This window comes from Pollicipes pollicipes, unplaced genomic scaffold, assembly GCF_011947565.3.
Source record: "Pollicipes pollicipes isolate AB1234 unplaced genomic scaffold, Ppol_2.1 Scaffold_6138;HRSCAF=7277_pilon_pilon_pilon, whole genome shotgun sequence".
In the NCBI taxonomy this organism is placed as follows: Eukaryota; Metazoa; Arthropoda; class Thecostraca; order Pollicipedomorpha; family Pollicipedidae; genus Pollicipes; species Pollicipes pollicipes.
In genome coordinates, this window is record NW_023596818.1 from 23703981 (window position 1) to 23726055 (window position 22075).

Below are 22075 nucleotides of genomic sequence, written 5' to 3' on the forward strand. Positions count from 1 at the left end.
TCTCTCGCCGCCTTATTTACCGGCCGGTGCCGCTCAGGCGACGGCTGTTTGTAATATTTATACACAGTCGGCGCGGACGACAAACGGCCATAGGGAGCCGATGGCGGGGGCGACCCTCCCCTCGCCGCGCGCGCGCACACTTGATCGCTCCCGTCACACGTCTGCCGGGCCGTGACGACCCGACGACTGGGCCGTCACGGCGGCGTCACACGCTCCCAGAGGCAGCCGGCTGGGTGCGGCGACGGCCCGTTGTCGGTGTCGCTGGCCGTGACCCTTTGTCAGCGTCACTGGCGCGGCCGCGTCCAGCATTGTACGTGTCTGGTGAGGGCGGCAGCGCTGGCCAGTGAACGCCTGCGGAGCCGGTGTTTACGGTCCTGCCGATGTCCGTCACGTGTGGCGCGCGGTCGTCTGGGAGTCGGTCCGTGCCGCGGCTCACTAGGCGTGGACAGGACCGGTAGCCGGTGGACTCCGCGGGAGACCCCCTCGGGCGGGAGCGAGAACGGAAGAGGACTCCTCGGGTAGAGGGCCGGCAGTCTGCTCCATTCTTCCAGCAGGTGCCGCTGAAAGTTACATGATCATTAGCTAATGTCTAACGTGCGTCCATGCGGATGCCAGCGCTGTTTTAAAGGAGGATGCGATCTTAGAGAATGCGGGCAATCAAAGAAACCGAATAGAAATACATGTTGCAGTTGCCAGTAACGTTCGCTTTATTTGACAACAGCGTAGGAGGAACATGGGAGAAACGTTTTGACCGTGAGTACATCTGCAGTCGGGGAGATGCATCGTGTACATGCCCAAGGTCATCCCGAATGAAAGACCCCGTGTCTCTGCAGCCGGCGCCAGGTATGTAACTGCTCTTGGTATAAAAACTATTTTGTTATAGTTCCATCACGCCTTTTTCTCAGTTCCGCCCATGTACAGGTGGGATTAAATCTCTTCAACGTAAACTTCCGAAGTGCATCGATGGCGTTTACTGACTACCGAGCAATCCACTAAGACCTCGCCATGCGGCGGTACCGCCGTGAATCGAATGCGTAACGTGCATGGATGCACCGATCCACTTTTTTAGTCATTGGATAGCAGCAGGGTCAAGGTGGGGTCAAAATAATCAAGGGGCGTGTTCCACATTTTTATGGGGGGGGGGGGGAGTAAACTGACATAGCCATGTTAAAGATCATTCGGTGCAGCTCACATCCCTACCCTTCTAAAGACCTAGACCCTTTGATTTTTGAGCTACACGCCCGTGCAGACGTGCGGACTATTTCGCAGAGACTATTTCAAGGCCACCCTAGCATCCATGACGCCATAACAACGTCCTTTGAATCCCAGATAAGGTTGCGGCATTGAGTCAATATTGAGCCAGAATCGCAATGAACCGATACCGCATAGCATCACTTCGGACCCGAATCTGTCCAGCCAACATGCACTGTGAACCGGGGTCAAAATCAATTTTTATGAAACAAACTCTACCACAATAACGCACGTGCGTGAAACGTAACTGCCGTTTGATGAGGCCCGATCCCCTAAGTGTTCTTGATTTTAAGAACTAATTTGCACTTATAAAATGCATTTTTTGAAATAGCTTTATGCCATATTTTTCTATAAATGCATATTTGCGTTGCAGAGGGATAATTTACTTCCTCAAGTCCTAATGGGATACCCCAACCGTTCTTCATATTTTCCTTGCCTGAGTATGCATTCAGAGTAAATCCTCGCACTATGGAAATTTTCACCTTTGCCCCATGAGGGGGCCTCTAGATCCTTAATGCAATCTGGAAACTTAGTAAGTTTGAGGTCTCGGAAAACAACATTGTAAAAACTTGTCAAACTTGACAGCATAGATGCAACTGTACAATGGTGAATGGGAACTTTTATAGGTCAATTTAGGTCATGGGGGTTACATCGGCACTGTATGGACAAATCCCATTATGTTATGAACTAAACGTGCTACGGCATTGCGGAAGGCGACATTGATATGTCATGCCAGGTCCAATGAACGAAGGCGTTTGATCCATGGAGCCATAATGCCTCATCAAGAGCTAAAACATCCGCATTATTTGAGAACACGGCGTAAGAAAGCTCTTCCAAAACAGAGGAATGTGTGTTTTTGGAGGGAGAGTCTAGTCAAGTTGGGATTTTTGACTGTGCACGTAGGATGGTGGAGAGTTCCAATCTACGAATTCTGGTGTCATTGGTTTCTACCAATTCGCCTCCACTGACGAGGCATTGCCACAGACTCAAATTTTCTTTAGTTTGTATGGAAGAACGAAGTTATTGAGTAACCCCAAGCAATATTGTCTACTAACACATCAACATCATTAAGAAGGTATCGTAAGCTCTAGCCATTGTCTTTTCGAGAATGTCGCTTGTCAACGCTGATAGTAGCTTGCGAACGCAGCGATGGCGACGGCCATCACGTTGATGTTTTTTTTTTTTAAAATTCGACTGAAGGCTGCGGGTGTACCAGGCTGGACTACGGTAAGGCTGGTCAGTTGATACGCACCGCGGTTACTTGAGGCTGGCCTACTTTATACTGAGATGAGGCACAAGTATTGTGTCGCGTCAGTCAGCTGCACAAGGTTCTAAGAAAATGTGATTGTTCTACGTTGTTTTGGCAGTAGCTATAGGCGGCTAAGATTCCTATACCTTGAAATTAATGACCGAATTCCGAATGCACGTGCACCGAATTTAGCGTTCGAAAAAACAAGGCACACACGCTGAGATTGTCGCTGCCATGTCGCTAGTACACCAGGCATGTTCAGGGTATCATATTTTTCCGTCTCGAGTTACGTAAAAGGTCTTCAAGTGCGTATCGCTCTATACTGCCAGCGGTTCCGCTGTATGCACGGGACGGTAGCAATCAAGATAATGGCCATGTCTCTAGCGTGCAGTTACGCGCCACATGTAAGACAGTGCATTTGTGCTCTGTTGCCCGCTGATTGCTCCATGTTTAGCATTGCTTTTGTTCACGTACAGCCAGTGATGTGACCGATATGAATAAATAAATAAAAACTGTTGCAGGGCTCAAACGCACATTTAAGCACCAGGGTTAGCCACAAATAGTTGCAAAACTCCCCTTAGGCGTATATTTGGAAAATCGAAAACACTAGGCAAACTCCTCTTAAGCCTTGGATGACACGACTTTGAAAGTGCCACACCTGTTGAAAAATCTCAAAGTTTGGTCTAGTTTTCCTTGGATAACCTGGCCTTAAAAAGCCACCAGAACGATTCCAATGCGTTTGAGATTAACATAGATAACAAAAGCCGTCTAGAACACTTCTTTGAAGTTTGCAGCTGCCACTTTTGAGCAAAATGTCACTGGCCTGGCTTTAAGAAAGAGGTCACAGATATTGTACCGTTAAGGTCGCAAACTTATATTTATAACAGCACGCTTAAAATGAGATAAGCCCAGCTCTCAACATTTCAGCACCGTGCTCAGAGCCGTTTCCAGTCATTCACTAAAATCATTAACGGGGCCCGTGATGCTCCCTCGTGAGGCGAAGGCAAACATCAATTTGACAGGAATCTTGAATATTCTGTTTGCACTGTGCTGAAAATCTGTGGTGAAATGAAGCAACACCTGCAAGAGCACATCTAGCACTGATCAGTCTGCAATGAAGCTGGCCGACAAAACCAAGCTGGAGCTTCATGATGTGAGCCTTCTGTGAGATGTCCTGTGAAATGTCTTGTGAGATGTCCTGTGAGATGTCCTGTAAGATGTCTTCTGGGAGATCCTGTGAGATGTCTCGTGAGATTTCCTGTGAGATCTCGTGACACCGAGCTGGTGTCATGACTCCGCGACGGCTTAACCACACTCCTTCGACAGCCCATTCTCGTCATCTGCGCCGGCGGTGTCAGCCGTGCACCACACGAGGCCAGGCCCCAGGCCGGACCCCGCGTCTGCAGGTCGGGCCTCACATCCGCACGTCGGGTCCCACGTCTGCAGGCCTGGCCCCACGTCTGCAGGTCGGGCCCCACGTCTGCAGGTCGGGCCCCACGTCTGCAGGCCGGGCCCCACGTCTGCGGGTCTGGCCCCACTTCTGCAGGCCGGGCCCTACGTCTGCAGGCCGCGCTCGACGCCGGTCCCGAGCACATTTTTCGGGTCACGGCGCGCCGACGGCCGGCCGCTCTTCCCGCGATGGCCATAAAAATGGCCGGCGGGCCCGTGTTGTGACACGCTGCCGGCCTGCGACCGTCGGAAGAGTGTGGGAGCCGGCGGCTCCGGCGGCCCCGCCGGCTCCCGACCCGTAACCGGAGCCGGCCGCCAGCGACAGATAAATCCGGCGAGTCAGGCATTTGTCAGGGGTCCCGATCGGCAAGCGGCCGTGACCCCGACAGGCGGGGTGCTGGCGTGACCCGGAGCGGGCGCCGCTAATGGGTTTGGCGTCACCTCCCCCCCCCCCCCTTCTGTCCGGGGCCGGAGGTGGGGAGGCCCGACGGCGGCCGGGCAGTGCCATGGGAACCGGCGCTTGGTCCCGAATGTACGGGTCGGTTGCGCAGCGCAGGCTTAATATTAAAAAAAAGATTAGTCCGACCCATCTGATTGGACGTTGCCTGAGCTCGGCGCCTACGCAAAGCATTGTTTGTTGCTGGAACCCTTGGACTTGAACGCCCCCCCCCCCCCCCCACACCCATCGATCGCACCATTCGGTCATGACATGGCCCGTCAAACTACAAACGACTGCGGCAAAACGTTAGCATGCTACTCTACTCGGCACGGCTCGTCCTGCCCTCCGATGCCACCTGACCTTTCTTTGGCGCTGCCACTGTCACCGGAAGGAGATCATCTCAGCCTAGCGCAAGTAGCGGATCGCCTAAACCGGCTCGAGGTTGATTCCACACAGGGTTGCAGCCATGGCTCCATTCTCGCTCTGAAGATTGAGGGCAATGCGGGGGATGTGTGGAGATCTGGAACAAGCTAGCTACAAATCACATTTCTGCGACTACTATGTAGAGAAAACGTTCACGTTAGGAACAACATTGTTTTATTCAAAATCCCACCTAGCAAGGCTGGGCGAACATGTTCACTGCAACCCAGCCAGCTGGTTACACTTGTGGGTGGTGTGAGTAGAAATAAATGCGTCGCAAGGGGAGTTGTGCGTCACATTTATGTCTGCTAATTGCTACGTACTGTCGAATACCGTTCAAGAGTATGTGATGACGTCTTGATACAGACTTTAGCTGCACCAATGAGATGCAGAATGATAAGGGTAGGAGGGGCATTCAATTCTCACCCATAGTGAATGACATGAATTAAACTGATTCCGGCTCAAACAGGGTAATCTAGAGATGCTTGGTGCACAGCGCACTGCAATTTCGCTTTTCTTTTAAAATAGCAGTTGGTAAAGGCGAGTTTTAAGCGCGTTGACTTGACAGTCCGAGCATCAGTAGACAACGACGCGGCCGCTCAACAACATAGGAAATCTAGCCGCCAGCGACGCGTTTATTTCTTGCAAAACTCCATGCGATGCAAAAAGCGCGTTCTCGCCATCCCCCTGTGAAGAAGCAAGTGAAAGGCTGCTGCCGGCCTTCGACCCGTCCGGCCGGGGCATGCTTTGTGGAGCGCCCCGGCCTCGGCGTTTGGTGAATGAGCGTCAACGGTGAGTCAACAATGACGGCGTCACTCTCCGGACCGGGGAAGCCGGCGATTCAAGAGCGCACGGCGCGTCATCAGCATGGCCGACCCGGCCATTGACCAATCACGAGCCAGCGCCACACTGCATGATGGGAGGCCTGGCAAAAAGCGAAACTAATGACGCCATTCAATGAGTCTGCTCAGTGGGCAAGAACAGTAAGCAGCAGGATCTGGCCGCCATCTTGTCGAGGAGAGTGATTTGCTGTTTTTTTTATTTATTGCTTTGACAGGTCATCTTGGCTGACATTGTTGCTGTGCTACGATTGCAGGCTTCAAACAGTTCTAGGACGCTGACGGACTCAGGTCGGACGCTGACGGACTCAGGTCGAATGCTGACGGACTCAAGTCGGATGCTGACGGACTCAGGTCGAATGCTGACGGACTCAAGTCGGATGCTGACGGACTCAGGCCGGATGCTGGCGAACTCAGGTCAGATGCTGACGGACTCAGGTCGGATTCTGACAGACTCAGGTCAATGTTCGTTGGCAGCTGTAGAAGTTGTCCTTTTTGAAAAGCTCATCCACCGGAAAACAGGCATGAAATCATTTCCAACAGTAGAAAACAGCGCCGACTTCTTTGCCACTCGCTCCATGTAATGAACTGTCTTACCAGAGCCGCGTGCTGTTTAATGTTACTACCTGATTGAAACCATGAGATATGGCACTCGTGGATATGGCAGGACAGATCTTTTGAAGCATATGCCATTTCCCTGCACTTATGGCTTGGCACCCTTCTTTTCGGTGTCAACCTGGCAAGCTTGGAGGTAACGTAATACCTGCCCCATTGCAGAAAGTGTAAATGTAATGGGCCAAATGGCATGGAAGCTCTCTGACACCTGCGCAGCAGGCAAACATAGATACTTTTGCAACATGGTTACGTTAACATATAACCAGGAAACGTTGCGAAGAGTGTTATAGGCCAGTCTTCGTCGAGAGAATTAGAGATGCGAACTGAATATGACGGACACGAAGTCAATGTGAAGGGACATCCCCTGCGTACCCGGCGCTACTGGAGAGGTTTACGTGGGCACGAACACGGTGTATTGTGGTTTAAGCTGAGTGTAGTGGTATCGTAGTCGTGGTATCGGTGTGGTTTAGCAAGGCTGCGACGACACGCTGCACCCGCTGCACCCCACACTACACCAGCCACCATCACGGCCTCCCGAACGGGAGGTGGGCCGTTCTCTCTGGAGTCTGAGGGCCTTTGTGGATCTCTGTCAACACCCCGCAATCGCTCGCGGGTGGTTTCGAAGGAGCCGCGCCATATTTTGTCTCCAATTTTATTTGTTTTCTCTGAAAATAGGCTCGGATTTTCGGTGGCGTGGCTGAATAGCTCTCTGTTTGCCTTCGTGATGGGAGGCAGCTGATGCAAATGTGCCCGCCTCAGTAACGCTCCAGTCTCATAAGCGCCGAGTCGTGTCGCGGCGGCGGAGACGGCGGCGGCGCGCTGACGACCATTGTGGCGCGGCCGCGGACGGTCAACACGCGACGGCGGCGGCGGCGGTGGGCAGCGGCGCGCGGCGTGTTATTTATACCGGTGATAAATAGTGGCGCGGCCGGGAACAGTTGGTGCCAGCCGGCTGAAAGCCACCGTGCGACGATTGGTGCCCCGCTGCGAGCCGACATCGGGATCGACGCCGGCCAGCCGCCGCCGCCGACGGGACGCGTCGGCCGACGCGGCCGCCGGCCGGCATGCCGACGGCCCGTCGCTGCGGCGCCGGCGGCAGCGAGCGGCTCCGTCGGCGGCCTGCTGCGGCTCCCTGGAGACCGGACCGGGTAATGCTGGAAAGAGCGCTACGCATTGACTTTGGATGCCAGCTCGCAAGCGTGCATCCCGTGACGTCCGGGGTTGGCGCCTAAGATTCTTGCAAGAAAGGTGCTGGTACTGAAAAGAGGGTGAGCAAAGGCAGAACGCAACCTTGGCGTAGGAAGCGTGATAGATAATGGCGGGACTTGAAATCGTTGTTCCCGTATACTGACTCATGCCTGCCAAATGTTACATCAGGTGCAAAGAAAAGGCATGTAAATTTGGCTCATTACATGTTGTGCACGAGTAACTTGCAATGTAATTTCCACGTGTACTTGTACCGGGAGTTGCTTTATCCCTCCAGGCAGTGCAAGTTTCGCCGAGGATGCATGCAGCGTGGCAACAGTTTAAAAATACTTTGAGCAGCTCTGCCCGCCTACTGCATTGCCTCATAGGCGCAAGCACAGGGGCCTGGTGAGAACAACCGCGAAAAGGTCAATAGGACCACTGAGCAATTCTTTAGACAAATTCAATGAAATGGGCGTTTGGCCATCTACTCTTTCAATTGCTGCTATGTCTCTTAATTGTTTGTGAGACTTGTGTTTATCACTAGATGAAGATCTCTAGATCAAGTCTGCCGTGGATTTTTGACCATGCAATTCTTGTAGCATCCATCAGATTCTTTTTCTTCACATCCAATGCTAGCGCTCCAGTTTGATTCCTTATAAGCCACGGAGAAACTAGTGGACTGCACTCATGTTGAATGAATAGTAACGTTGTTCCGCATATGGCACCTGATGGGAAATTTACGTCTGAACAGAAAAACATGCTTAACAGAAGCAATCGGAAGAGCCGTATTACTTTCAGGCGATTGTTTGTTACTGGCTTAAAATGCGCCACTTTTGATGTACCCAAAATTTTACGGCTCATTGCTGTCCGCCCTTTGGGATCAGAAGGCAACCACCAAAGAAAGATATGGCAATAAATCAATGCACACCAGATAGGCCCACATCAGACGATTTGAGTCGCACGTTTTCACGTCTTCACGTTTTCAAGCTCGTGGCAATCTAACTCTTCTTCACTCTTCTGTTTTACTTTACCCTTCCTCTTTACTCGTTCCCTTCATTCGCCCTGAGTATTTCAGAAGAAACGTATTATTCAAACATATCATAAAGCACCTGGCTGACAACATTCTTCTTTTAGATAAGCAAACCTATCTGGAGCAAAGCACCCGTGTTTAGGGGCACGGTCCATAGCTTCAGATGAATATTTGAGTCAGCATTTGTAGGGATCAAAGACATTACTTCATTGCTATACGCTTGAATATTCCACAATATTTTGGCGAAATCTGGCATCGAGGATTTTTGACGAATTGTGAGACAAAACTTGGCTTAATTGAACCACTGAAAGATTTGCTTAGATGATACTTGAACGATGGACTGTAGAAAGCACATGTGCGGCCGAAATGGCAGAAACAGAAAAATGATATAAAGCAGAAAGTCAAAATATAGGGCGCTATCACATCCCTGCACAATGTAAGTGTCGGATGGTCACGAGCTCAGCTCAAGGGTCGCTTCATGTATTTACGCAACTAAGATACTTGCCCACTTCACGAAAAACAGCGTTTTTCTCTTTAATTGACGATGCATTCGCATGTACAGTGCATAGTTAGGCGCTGGTGATAATGAGGCCACTAAAATGTCATTTCAAGATGAACGGAAACATTCTGTGGGCAGAAATGAGCTATCGCCTTCAAAAAATCTACGACCCCAAGACAGTCGTACTCACGAAAAAAAACATGTACGAAAAATCTCACTTTCGGAGACCTACCGGTGTCAGTAGTTTAAAGCCATAAACATCCAAATTTCATCCCCTCTAATGATCTTAGATTCCGGGATCACATCAAAAATGCACTGAAAGTAAACAAATCTGATGGTATCGATATCCAGGTGCATACACGGGCCGCTGTACCCACAGCCAGGGAAATACACAGGCTCCTGTACCCGGAGCCAAGTACATACACAGGCCCCTAGTACCCATAGCCAGGGACATGCACAGCCAGTTCTGACCAAAATCTACCAAACTTATACACACTTCGGCTAATGCGACACAATAAACGAAAAACAGCTGATTAAAAAATGCTCAGTCCGAACCATTCGAATGCTCCTGGAACCATTAAAACCCACGCCTTCACAAATGGATGGATCGGGCGGCCGACGCTCCGACTCTATGTGCGGCACATCGCCTCCAGACCATTGAAAGCAGACAGGACGCGTTTCCGGGGGCACACACTTCAGAACACAGGCTGATGGCCCAACTCCGCGATCTTCGGCCGGGCTGTCTAGCCGCAACACGTCGCATCAGTAGATTTGCAACTAACAACAGACTAAAGCTGAACACTCGGTCAGGAGTTCCAGAGTACTACCGCTGAATTCTTTTTAATATTCTATCTCGTATTCGCATGTTTCCCCTTGTGCGCTGCCGGGCACAGGGAGAAACCTAAGCTATTCAAATGCACGCACGCTCCCACCAAACCATTCCACATCTTAATCTTACCAAAAAAAACTTCGTTCCCCACCACGCTAGTGGACTGGAGCGGACTACCTTACACTATTCGATCGAACACACTGAATACCTGCGATAGAGCAGTTAGATGGTGAGTAGTGGCATCAATCCCACCGCTCTGTTTCTCTCTTGGCACCAAGATTGGTAATTTAACACACATAAATTTGCGAGCAAATCCTCGGCCTCATTGCTCACCTACATCACACCCTAAATTTAAGTTCACCAGACTGAGCGTGTGGGTCGCGCACAAACGTCACATCACATTATATTCTTCGCTGTGTTTTGTACACCCACATCAGAGCACAACGTTTTCATTCGAAAACAAGTGGACATTGTCTCGATGTCTTGCCTGTGTGGTTTGTCTCAAATGTCTTGAACCGCAAATTTTCAGTATTGCCACTCTCTGACCAAATTCATGTTCTCATACATCGTGCCAACATCATGGAAGTACCCTGCCACCATTACTGTTGATGTGCACTTACTCCGGTGCGCACATTACCCCAATGCGCTGCGTCCGCCACCCCGCCAGGGCAGTAACGGAAGCAGTGCGCTGCCCCCATTACTGCTGTGATGGGGATGCAGACGCCCTCCAAAAATCTATCATCTTATCAAAAGCATTCCCAATATCTAAAACTCGACTCGGCTGTCGACGAATGGGGCTGATGGAGCGCTAGTGATCGTGAAGGCGTTGGACTGAGTGGCGTTTACCGTGCATTGGTGATGGGCAGGAGATGTTGGAGATCGCGAATATGTTAGCAGTCACTTGACTACGAAGCGGCGTCCTAGAGCTGCCCAAGCCTTTTGCGCTAATCGTAAGCGCGAGCGTGTTGGAATGCGGTCGAATGCAAGCAAAATACACATATTTCTATCTATGTACATCGGTGAAATAAATCAGTGGTCCATCAGTCCAGTGACGCCACGGCAATACTCCACAAATGAACTGGCATCTCGAACATACGCCTGCCAGAGCTGATCGCCCTTTACCGCCCGCTTGTGAACACTTGGCGGCGGCCGATTCTTGCGCACGAGAGCAGCGTTTTCGCGCGGCGCTGCTGTTTGCATTTAGTTTTACGGCGTTTACTCAGCGGCGCAGCGCGCCACCCGCCGCTCGCGAGCGGCGCGTTCGTCGCACCTTAGCGACACAACCCCCGAGCTGCCGCGGCCATCCCGGCGCACAACCGGCCGCCGGCCACCTGTGTTGGAGCTGCACCTGAGCACACACCGGCCGCCTCTCGGACGTGTTGTTACACTTGGTGAGCTATTTGAAGAGATGCCCTGAAAACAGCGATCAGATCAGGACTGCAGGAGTGTAGAAAAGTGTCGAAATTGCGTGCTCACCAGGGTTGGACCTGCACGAACTCCCTAAAACACAGCACATATGGCACAGATGTGCCCCTTACCTAACGAGTGAAACAGTACCTGATGTTTGTTATAAGTAAAGTTGCGTATGATCAGAGGGTACGAGCCTACAATTGTTTTCTCCGCTAAGGAAAACATTGCGTCAGCTGTGTTTCTTTTCACAGTAAAGAAGCTATTAAAATTTGCTACCACATGGCTGGTTTTTGAAAGATGTATGTACGATTATAAACACATGTGTTCAACTACATTTGCGGCTTGCAAATATATGTTGAGAGAAGAAACATGAGAATTACAAACACGCACATCGCAAAGGCAATTTCATTTAGACAAATGTCACGGGTTGATATGAATACACATATATGCAACAGAGATACTTGATTTCATATAAATACATCTAAATAAACGTGTGGGTGATTTTGTACCCAGCATTCTTTTGATTTGCAGTTCTGGTTCGACGATGGCTGCTGGTGCTTGAACTTGCTATCGTATACATTGCTAAGCCGTTGGCATTCTCCTCAGGCTAAAGCGGAAACTTGAAAAGCAAGATAAAGGCGGATAAACAGATGAGTTGCTGGCCTCGCCTCGCCTTCTTGAAAGCTGCCTCCACCCCACCCCCACCTAATGACTTCTACAGACCTCACATAGCGATTCGCAAAGCGCAGTGGTTGACCGGCCGCCCCGTCCACGGGCGTCGATTTGTACAATTTTGGTTGGGCCACTACCCCTGCTCCTCCCAAAGTCTACGTTTCCACTCTAACGCTAAATCCCTCCAGCCTACCGAATCCCAAATGCATGCATAGAATGAAAAATATGTGAAACTAAACGGACCACAGTGATAGTCAAATTTATATTCGAATTCATATCATTAAGAGTTTCCCAGGTAGGGGGACCGAGGAAGAGCAAAAAAATTGCATTAGATCCATGTCCATGCCATTTACGAAATTGATATATAAATTTTACCTTTAAAGTTGCCAATATCCTGTTTGTTTTTTGTGTGCCAAGGCATGGGGGAGTGAAAATGATGATGAATGGTGATAATGCAGAAAATGCAGGAAACGATGGCGCAGCATAGATGCCAAATTGTCATGACATTTCCAAATTGCATGACTGTTTGACATCCGACATACACTGGTGCAGCCTCGGCCCAAAGACTCCCATGACTCCAATAGCCCCTGTTCCCAATAATTCAAACTTTCACGATCAGCTCAAAAACAACGAAGGCACTGTTTTCCACCCGGCACCACCGGATAAATGTTCCATTCGGGCGGGAAATAGAGCAAATAGCCTCTGTCCATATTATAGAACAAAGTCCCAAAGAGCGTCCATACATTTCGCTTTGCAGCTTCTTCTGGACTAAAAAGCAGGCACAGATAGACATCAATGGTTTTGGAAAACTGGTCGCACGTCCAATACAGTGGCTTCCCTCGAGATTGCACTGACTTTCACAACTATACATAGATTACTTTTTCAGCAATATATATACATATATATATATACATATGTATATATATATATATATCTATATATCTATATATATATGTATATATTATATATATATATATATATCCCTGTAATATAACATCGACAGATCAGTAAAGATGAAATAGTGCACATCATCGACTCTATTGCATTATTTCAGCGACACTATCAATTCACGTTTTTCTCTCTCCACCGCTCCCCCTTTCCCCTCGCAGAATTTTGTCACAAGTGCAACTACACTGTTGATAAAATAACCACTTAAGCCTAAATGCGCGTACGTAATCCGTTAACTGTAAAACAGTGAAACCAAGTCGTGGTGTATAGGGCTGTGTGTCATGTAGCAGTGTACGGAGGTTTCCGAATCGATGTCCAGGAGGGTGACGTGATGGTCAGTTGGGCGCAAAGTGACCCCAGCGCCGACGCGCCCTAAAGCACCAAATCACCCGACGTAATGGTCAATGTTGGACTTAAGTTTCGCAGATCTAATGTAACTGGGATTTTCAGTTGTGCGGCATCCTTGCATGAGCACAACTTTATGATACGGAGCAGACTGGGGCGAATGATGTTTGTCATCATCTCGTCTGGGGTGAATGATGGTTGCCATCATTTAGTCTGGGGCAAGTGACGTTTGTCATCATTCAGTTCCATCAATTTCCGGGGTCTGGAAGTCTGCTGGAAGTCTCTGGTCAGCGTCCAACCCTTGGCCGTAATATCCCAAGGTAGCGGGGGATCCGAAGTCGTTTTTATTTCCGTTTTTAGAACCGTCTTCCTGATTGTGATAAATTTCCAGGTCCGATGCAAAGAAGCAAGCAAGCAAACAAGACGCCTTCATATTTAGCCTCGTCTGTATGATTTCGTTCAACTCCTCACTTTGCTCGCTCTCTCGCGATGCTTGAATAAGCCTAGGTCAGGGTTAGGTCAGGTTAGGTCAGGTTAGGTCAGGCAACTTTTTTTCCGGGGGCCACTTGTCGGGAAAGTTACCAGCAGCCAAGGACTCCCCCGACATTAATCTGCTGGCGCGCCACTAAGGGGAAAAGTAAGGAAAATGGCAATGTATGAGGATGGTCAAACCAGCTTTGGACTACATCCGACCAGTTCTTTTTCGAACTTAGGGTCCTACTTGGCGTACCCCTCCCTCCGCCCCCTAAGACCAGCTGAGAATTTGACACACATGGTCTTGTCCAGCTTTACAGCCGAAATGCCATTTGACAGTTGGTATCTCGTCTATGGATATCCCTAGCTTTCTAGCGTGGCCATTTTCCAAAGAGTAAGTTGTCCAGTGGCATTTCATTGGGCTCTGAACACCACATCGTTTTGAAGATGTTTTACTATCGAGCATGGACGCCTGAAGTGAGAACTTTGAACGCTCAATGGCAAAGGTATGTTTCTGCGATAAATGTGTTTTGCGTCACACGGTATACTTTTGTCTTGCTACGTGCCATTAGTCTATTTGTTAGACTACGTTGCATTGAGATGCAGGAAATATTCCGTTCACGTATGCTTGATTTCCGTAATAATCGCAAAAATCAACCACATCGGTGTTGGGCTAGTTCGTTGCATCAGTGTTTATGTGAGTTAAGGCGTGCAGTTTGTCTGATTCACGGAAGACGGCGGCAGAGATTATCTAGAGATGTAAAGCGTGCGCCACACCGAGATCTTGAGCGTGGAAAAGGCTGAGTCCGCCGCCTGAAAACGACGTCCCGCGGCCGGCCAAAACACGAAATCCAACAGGACGCCTTCCACGTGAGAGGAAAAAGGATGATCTGAAGAAATCCTACTTGATGTGAATCAGACAGGACCCGACCTTAAGAGCATATCATAATGTGGACGGCCTTGAGGCAGATATTAGCGTACTGATATTTAGGTTGCTCCTTGGCGTAGCCACAAAAGTGACCTCTCATTTATGCAAATTACTCTATTAGTGCGCATCGAACAGAGCTCCTATTTTACGCACCTATCCACCCTGAGACATAAGAGCGACGGCTGCGCCTTAACTTGGGCGCGCTGTCTACACATGAGATGCGAACCCGTGTCGAGGCTATCAATTTTCAATGGCGTGCCCCGTTTTGTACGTTTTGACCCCAGTGTGACAATCACACGAGTTCACATAGATCCCTGTTAGACCGGATGTGCACCAACAAACCGTTGTGGTCTCAGGTCCGGTCGGGGTGAGCTGAAACTGTACAAGGGAGACCTCCAAGAGCGAGTTAAAATTCTCAATTTGCCCACAGTGGTAGAACTACCCTTCACTGCTGATGTTTTTTTTGTTGGAAAAACGCAGTGAAACGTAACCGATAACGTTTATCGCAAACGTCCGTAATGTTTATGTTTGCCTACTAAAAGCACTAACATGCTCTTCGGAGCGCCACATTTCAAGCCTTGGTGGCCTCAGCGCTGGCTTTGCTTGTCACCTGATTAGATTACAAACTGACATCACTCGTGCGACGAGGCCCACCAGGCTCTCCTATCCTACAAAAGTTAATCCGTTGCAATGTTTAGAAAATAGGCTGTACTTGATGGTTGGATATCACGCCCCTTATCTGAAGAAGCACTGTGAAGTACCCTAAATTGTAGGTGACTGTACGCTAGTTGCGATAGCCGTATAGCTATAACGTATAGAATCATACCTAGTATTACATCAGTGCGTCGCAGCGTAAGTAAGATGCTGTTGTGCCATTATTCATTAGCAATGGTCGTAAAAAGCGTTAGTTACACACATGACATCACAAAAAGCTGTGATACTCAGTACCATAGTAGTGTTTCACTGTTGCCATGCCGCTTCCCCCCTGCAAGCTGTGCAACTGACCACGGCCGCCACTAATTTCCATTGGTCTGCAGAGGCCACCCCTTCCACCGACGAGCCATCGGTCCCGGGCCGTCTGCTCGGGATCGGTCGACTGGAGGGCGGGTGGGGGGGGGGGGGGGGGGGGTTGTCCGGCGGACCGGCCGGCCGCTTCCTGCGCCGGCCCGGCCGTGACTCAGGACGGAAACCCTAGACGCGCTGTCGCCCGGCGCGCCGCCGCAGCATCTGGCCCTTCCATGATGGGATTCGCAGTGGCCCGCAGCCGAGGGCCGCGCCCAGCACCGGATTGTAGGGGAGTGTGTGCAGGGCGGGCCCAGGACCGTTGCCGGGGAGGGGTGTGCAGAGGCGCTCACAGGACCGGATTGTCGGGGAGGAGTGTGTGCAGGGGCGGACACAGGACCGGATTGTCGGGGAGGAGTGTGTGCAGGGACGGACACGGGACCGGATTGTCAGGAAGGTGTGTGCAGAGGCGGGCTCAGGACCGGATTGCCTTCGGTGATGTGGTGTGTACAAGGCCGAGTTTGGAGTGGTGTGAACCAGAGACGCGGCTTTCTTCCAAAAATATCAACCCGCAGCCTAGCCTGCCCCGCCCAGCTAATGATCCAGCCCGCAAAAGCCCGCTGTGCTACAATGCTGCCCCTCCCCGCACTAACCCGTTAGTGCTATATTATTGCAATATGTATTCTATCACTAAACCTTAATTCAAGATCTATGCATTAAAGCGTGCATTAAATGGCATGCTGGTGTCATCTAACATATAGCATTGTTTGGCTGTCACCAGTGATGCTGCTCAGAGAGGAGCAATCAACGTACCTGGACAACAACATTTTGTATGCACCTGAGTAAATGTTTTACTCTGTGATGCCAGTTTTTCACAGAAATCGCTAACTCCCGATGAAAAGAAAGAGGGTGAAAACTGCATTTGCCCACCACTGAAATGGCCATTATCCTTCCATCTGATTTTAACATTACAGGTAATTTCTTCTTTACTTGCATGCATGCATGCAAATTGGCTTTGCACTGGCAGATTTAAAAAAAGCTGGATATTTCAAGTCATGGGGAGTGTCCTCAGCTCATTACGCGGTTAATAACCAGCCATCATTCGGCTGTAGCTAAAATTTCATAAGTTGCATAGAAAAACCAGGTGTCTTTTATATGGCATCTGCTGTTCTTAAATGGATACATCATGCAACAAAACCAAACAAAAACCTCATGATAGCTTTGAAATCATCCACATGTTTCTCTTACCACTGTTCACGTTCCACCCCACAACCATCCCCTTGCTGTTCGTGTAATACTGGGTAAAAGCAAAGATATCAATAATATTTTGTCCATGAATACTGGCCCCTTCAGTGACATCATTAAGGTATAAAGCAACGCCACAAAAAACTTGGCATGTTGTTACACGCTGCATAAACCTTCTAAAACAGCAGAAAAAAATAGAACAATAATTTTCGGGAACTCTCTCTACATTTCCCATAGCGTGCTGACTGCAACTTTCGATCTTCACCGAATGTTTCATTGGCGACATATGTTGAGATGATTTTTCACACAGAACTGCATACAAATACAAACATAACAATAAATTGACAAATTAGACCTAAATCAGCCTTAAGACAAATGTGCTGAAAATGGCAAACCTTGCACTAAGGGAGAACCGTATTAGATGTAATTGCCCCCTGGTCGTGGTCGTAAATTGTGTCTTCTTCAGACAAGGATAGACAAACTTAATGTCACTACTTATTTAAATTTCAACAAACCTCGCGCATGTGATACACCAGTAACTGTGGGCTGCAATGACAAGTGAGTGAAGCTAGGGTAAGGAAAGCTCACAGTTTCCCATACCCTTCATTGATCATGGGTATCAATTGTGCTTTGTGAGGCATGTTGCTGTGTAAACCGTGAAAGGTTGAGTTCACCACACCTTGAAAATAATAGCGAAGTACAGTGTGTAGATGTATTTATATCAAGGACCCACCGAACTGCTCATAAACAAAATCACCATAATTTTGAAATTTGTTGTCGTTATTGTTGAATTTTACAGTGAGGTGCTTGCTTAAAGCTGTTTAATTTGTGCAACCTGAATTACTGGTATGTCATGCCTGCCATAGTTTTTTGTCACTGGTGCTCTTGCCGTAAAAAATAAAGGCGGTGGTTTCATGATTGTTTGGTGTATGACAGCATACCCTGGGGCTTTAATGATTTCAAAGCTCGGCGAACACCAACATACATCATTTTTCTTGCTAAAATGTTTGACTCGTAAAAGCCCTCCAAGTCTAACACAGAACCCAGCCAAAAGCTCGCAGGTTCTGGCGGATCAGCTATGGGGTGATGATGGGTTGAAATGTTGCGTCTCTTGTGTGAACCTACGGCAAACTATGAGCTTTGCCAGCGTGCGAGGACAACGTATGTGCGAAGGTGTCTTGGATGCTGACATAGGCATCGAAGCGGTCCGGAGCAGGTGCGGCAGCAGTGATCTCGGAAAGAGACGAAAGCAGATGCTGGTCGAGCTGCCAGGGGCGCGCAACAGATCGGCAACCAGAAGGCCAGCTTCCGTCTCCCAGTGACGGGTTCAGAGAAAGAGGCCGCTCGCTGAGTATTCGCCGTAGACCCCAGTAAACACGCTCTCCCGGCGCCGCAGGGCACGCCGCCAGCCCGGGGGCGAGATCGATGCCCGCAGTCGAAGCCCCCGTACATCCCGCTGACGTGAGCCGCGGCATGTCGCAGCTGTCACCCACGAGCCCCTGGGGAAATGTGAACACGCGATAGAGCTGACACTTTTTGTGATTTTGGGGTCGTCCCGCCCACCAACCCAGCCTGAAAACTCGCTCCGCCCGACGGGAGACTTTTCCGGAAGAAGATTAAACCCACAAGTCTGGGTTAATTTTCCTCGGACAACCTAATTTTGAATTTGTGCACAAACTCATTAATGATGCATTGGCATGTGTTTATTGCCAATATAATGAAGCATGTATACCTCTCGTTTACACACAACATAAATGTACTCTCTGGAGTATGAGCTAAGCCAATCTTGAGCTTTGACACAGAGCTACGCTTACATTTAAACCCGAAAATGTGGGATAAACTCAGCCAGTGTCTAGACACAAAGCTACGACTTTTGCACCCCGGATATTTATTGTAAAAGGCGAGCCAAGATCTGACTGACAGAACTGGTACGATTTCTAACACAAAACTACACTTCCAGATATAAGCCACAGTAGCCCTGACGCATTAAGTAGGCACCCAGCTCGGTAAACAATCAGTCATGCCCTGGAAACTGCCTTTCGGCTGAAATCTAATGTCTAAGATCAGAGCACACGCCCAGTCAACTTCATGAACTCTACACCTCGTTAGAGTACTAGACGTGTCAAAATGCCGCACTTTGAGGACCGTCGCTTCTGCTATATACATTGTACTTTTTCCTGGTCGCCACGAGGCTGGATGTCCCCGGATAAACTCCAAATTGTGAGCAGTTTTTTTATAATTGCGAAGTCAGTACTTACAGAAAATATGACCAGGGTGACAATACCTGTCAGGCAACCAAGAACTAAAAATATGTCCTGGTATCTACCGATAAATGCTGATACTGATGATAATGCCTGTTGGGGGGAAGACGCGTCAGTAAGGTAGTGAAGAAACAGCCACGGTAATGACGCATTCAAGTCAAAAGTATGACGGTAGAGAATAATGTGCTGGTGCGCCTGCAGGAAGTATAGAAGGCCTCTAACTTGGTTTGTCCATTTAAAAAGCTGAGCTGGTCGCGGATTTTCAGGATTATTTAGGGGTGTAGGCTGATTAAGCGTAGGGCAAAACGCTGTGCTGAACAGCCAGCTGGTTAGGTAATAACTGCTCTCTCAAGTCCTGATGCGCACGATTGAAGCGCTGAGGATGTCACATGAAGCAAGATTGATAAAAATCGCATGTTATGCAACAAGTTGCAGAAGGTTGTGTGCATCCTTTCAGCCCCCTTACAGCATGTATAACCATAATACACGCGCTTTGGCCATTATTGCCAGCTCACATGTGCTATTTTTATGAACTACCTACTCTGGCTGCCGACTCTGATCATTCTGTCTAACCCACTATGTCTTTATGCTCGAAATGGAAGACATACATGTCGTTGGGAGTGCATACCAGGCAAAGATGTGATAATTATGGTGATGACCTTGACATAATTGTTGCTGTACTTTGGATAATATACTGCTAGCTAACCAAAGCATTTTTGTGTCACACAACCGACTTCTTTATCGATATAATTGGCCGTTTTTGCGGGCAATTTATCCACGAATTTTGAGCGTCTCCTTTCTACTTGAAAAATTATCGTTCGGCTAACTTTGCGTTTTGAACGCCCGGAAAATACTCATAAAACGGCTTAGTAGCGCGCTTAATCTCCAGTTATGTCCGTGAGGCTTTCAGTACCGGCGCTTGGTGTAAGTATGGCTAGCGGTGTCAAAAATGGCAGCTCTAACAAGGCTCTGCGCCGAACCGATGTGGATGCGGCTGTTAGCCTCGTAACACGCGCGCACGCCGCCGGGGCCTGGGCACACGACGCGGAGGCGAGCAGAAGTCGGCGCCAAGCCCGTGTCGCCCCAGGAAGTCAGCTCAAGCCACACCGCCCGGGAGCGTTGGGAGACGCCGCCGCGACCGTGACATGCGCTGACCGACCGAGTGTTGGTGACTCACGCTCTGTGCAAACACGCGAGTGACGCGCGCCGCGTCGCTCCGCGATCGTATGCGTGATCACGACGCACACAGCGCGTCTGTGTGCGAGCAAACAGCGCGCGCGGCTTCCTTGTTTGCGGCGTGGCGCGCCGTGCGCTCCACCACACAGGTGTGCCGGGTAAAGGGTGGGAGCCGGGCACCCTGGAATCTGCGGACGTCGCGCCTGTCGCAAGTCTCCGACGCCCTCAGAAGGCTGCCTGTTACGGACGGCCCGCGACCGCACAGATGGCTCGCTGATCAGGTCAGATCACAGACCACTTGCTGGGGCGAGATAGCGGGCAAGCGGTGAAAATGAGACAGAGCGTGATGGAATTCCGTACGTGTCTCGGTTAGGGAAGCACCGAATGGCGTTGATGCCCTTCGCGCATAACACCCTTCGCGCGAAAGACCTGTTCACTCGATACTTTTGCCCTTCATAGTCTTCGTGACCAATACGTTCCAGAGCAGGAGGGGCAGTACGTTCCAGAGCAGTACGAGCGTGCTGAAGCATCAGCTGACGAGCTGGCGCCGCCGTCAGTTGAAGATGTGTAGTCGAACATGAGCGCCACATTCCGTCATAGAGTCTGTTTGCAACAGAATGTCATGCAAGGCAGCTCACCGCTCCCAGGAGGACGAAAAGTCACTCCGAAGTCATTCAATCTCAATCTAACGTCATCTCAACATACTTAAGCCCGCGCCACCGGCGCAGCTACTTCAAGTCACAGTCGCCGTCGTCTCCAGACCCGACTGACGTCCCGCTGCTGGACGCACCGGCGCGCGCCAAGCGTGGCGCGCCGCCGCGCCGCCCAGCACGTCCCGTACCGCGCCACCGCGCCGCCCCAGCACGTCCCGTACCGCGCCCCGTCTGGGCGGCGCGCCGCACCCCGCCGCCGCCGCGCGCGCGCGTGACGCAACCCGGCGGCCGCAGTGAGCGGCTGGCCGAGGGCTCGGGCGCCGCAAACCATTACGGTCGGAGGAGCGCTGCCGCCGCCCGTGCCCAGCAGCGCCTCCCGTCCGATTGACAGCTAAATGGCGTTGCAGAGTTGCGCGGCGTCGGCGCCTGAGGGATCGTTTACCATCCCGGCGCGAGGAGCGGCCGGCGCCGCGGCCGCCCTTCCCACCCTTTTTTGTGGCCGATTGAATCCCGTCCAGATGCGCCACTAAATCCCAGACGATGTAAACGCGCTTTTTTATCCGCACCCAATTAATCCTTTGTCAAGCTGTCCGTCGACCGGGCCTGTTTCGCGCGCAAATCTCGCGCGCGCCAAAAAACGCGCGCGCGCGGCGGGATGGCGCGCCGGCGATGACAACAACAATGCCGCGGCGACGACAGACGGCCGGCGGCGGTCTCCCGAGAAGCGGCAGCTCCGACGGTCAGCGGGAGGCGAGGGGGTGTCGTCATCGGAATGCCACGAGGCCACCGCTGTTGGGAGCCCGGCGGCGGCGGCGGCGGCGCTCCTGGGGCGGCATGTGGCCGGGACGCGCCCGGCGCGGGCAGCCCGGGGATCGGCGACACCCGAGCGCCGTCGCGCCTCCCGGCCAGATGTCCGCTGTCCGCGCGACCCTGGAGCCGCGCGGACACGGCGCGGCGACGCGAGGGGTGGAGTCGGTCGCGCGCGGGGCCGGATTCCAGGCCCGGGACGTCAGCTCGCCGTCAGCCGGCCGTTCCGCAGGCTGCAAGTGACGTCACCGAACGGCTGGGCGAACGACGCTCTCGCTTCTCGCCGTTTGCGTCAGATGTGCGACGAGTGCTCTGTTTCGTGATGTGCTCCCAGGTGGCGGGCGTT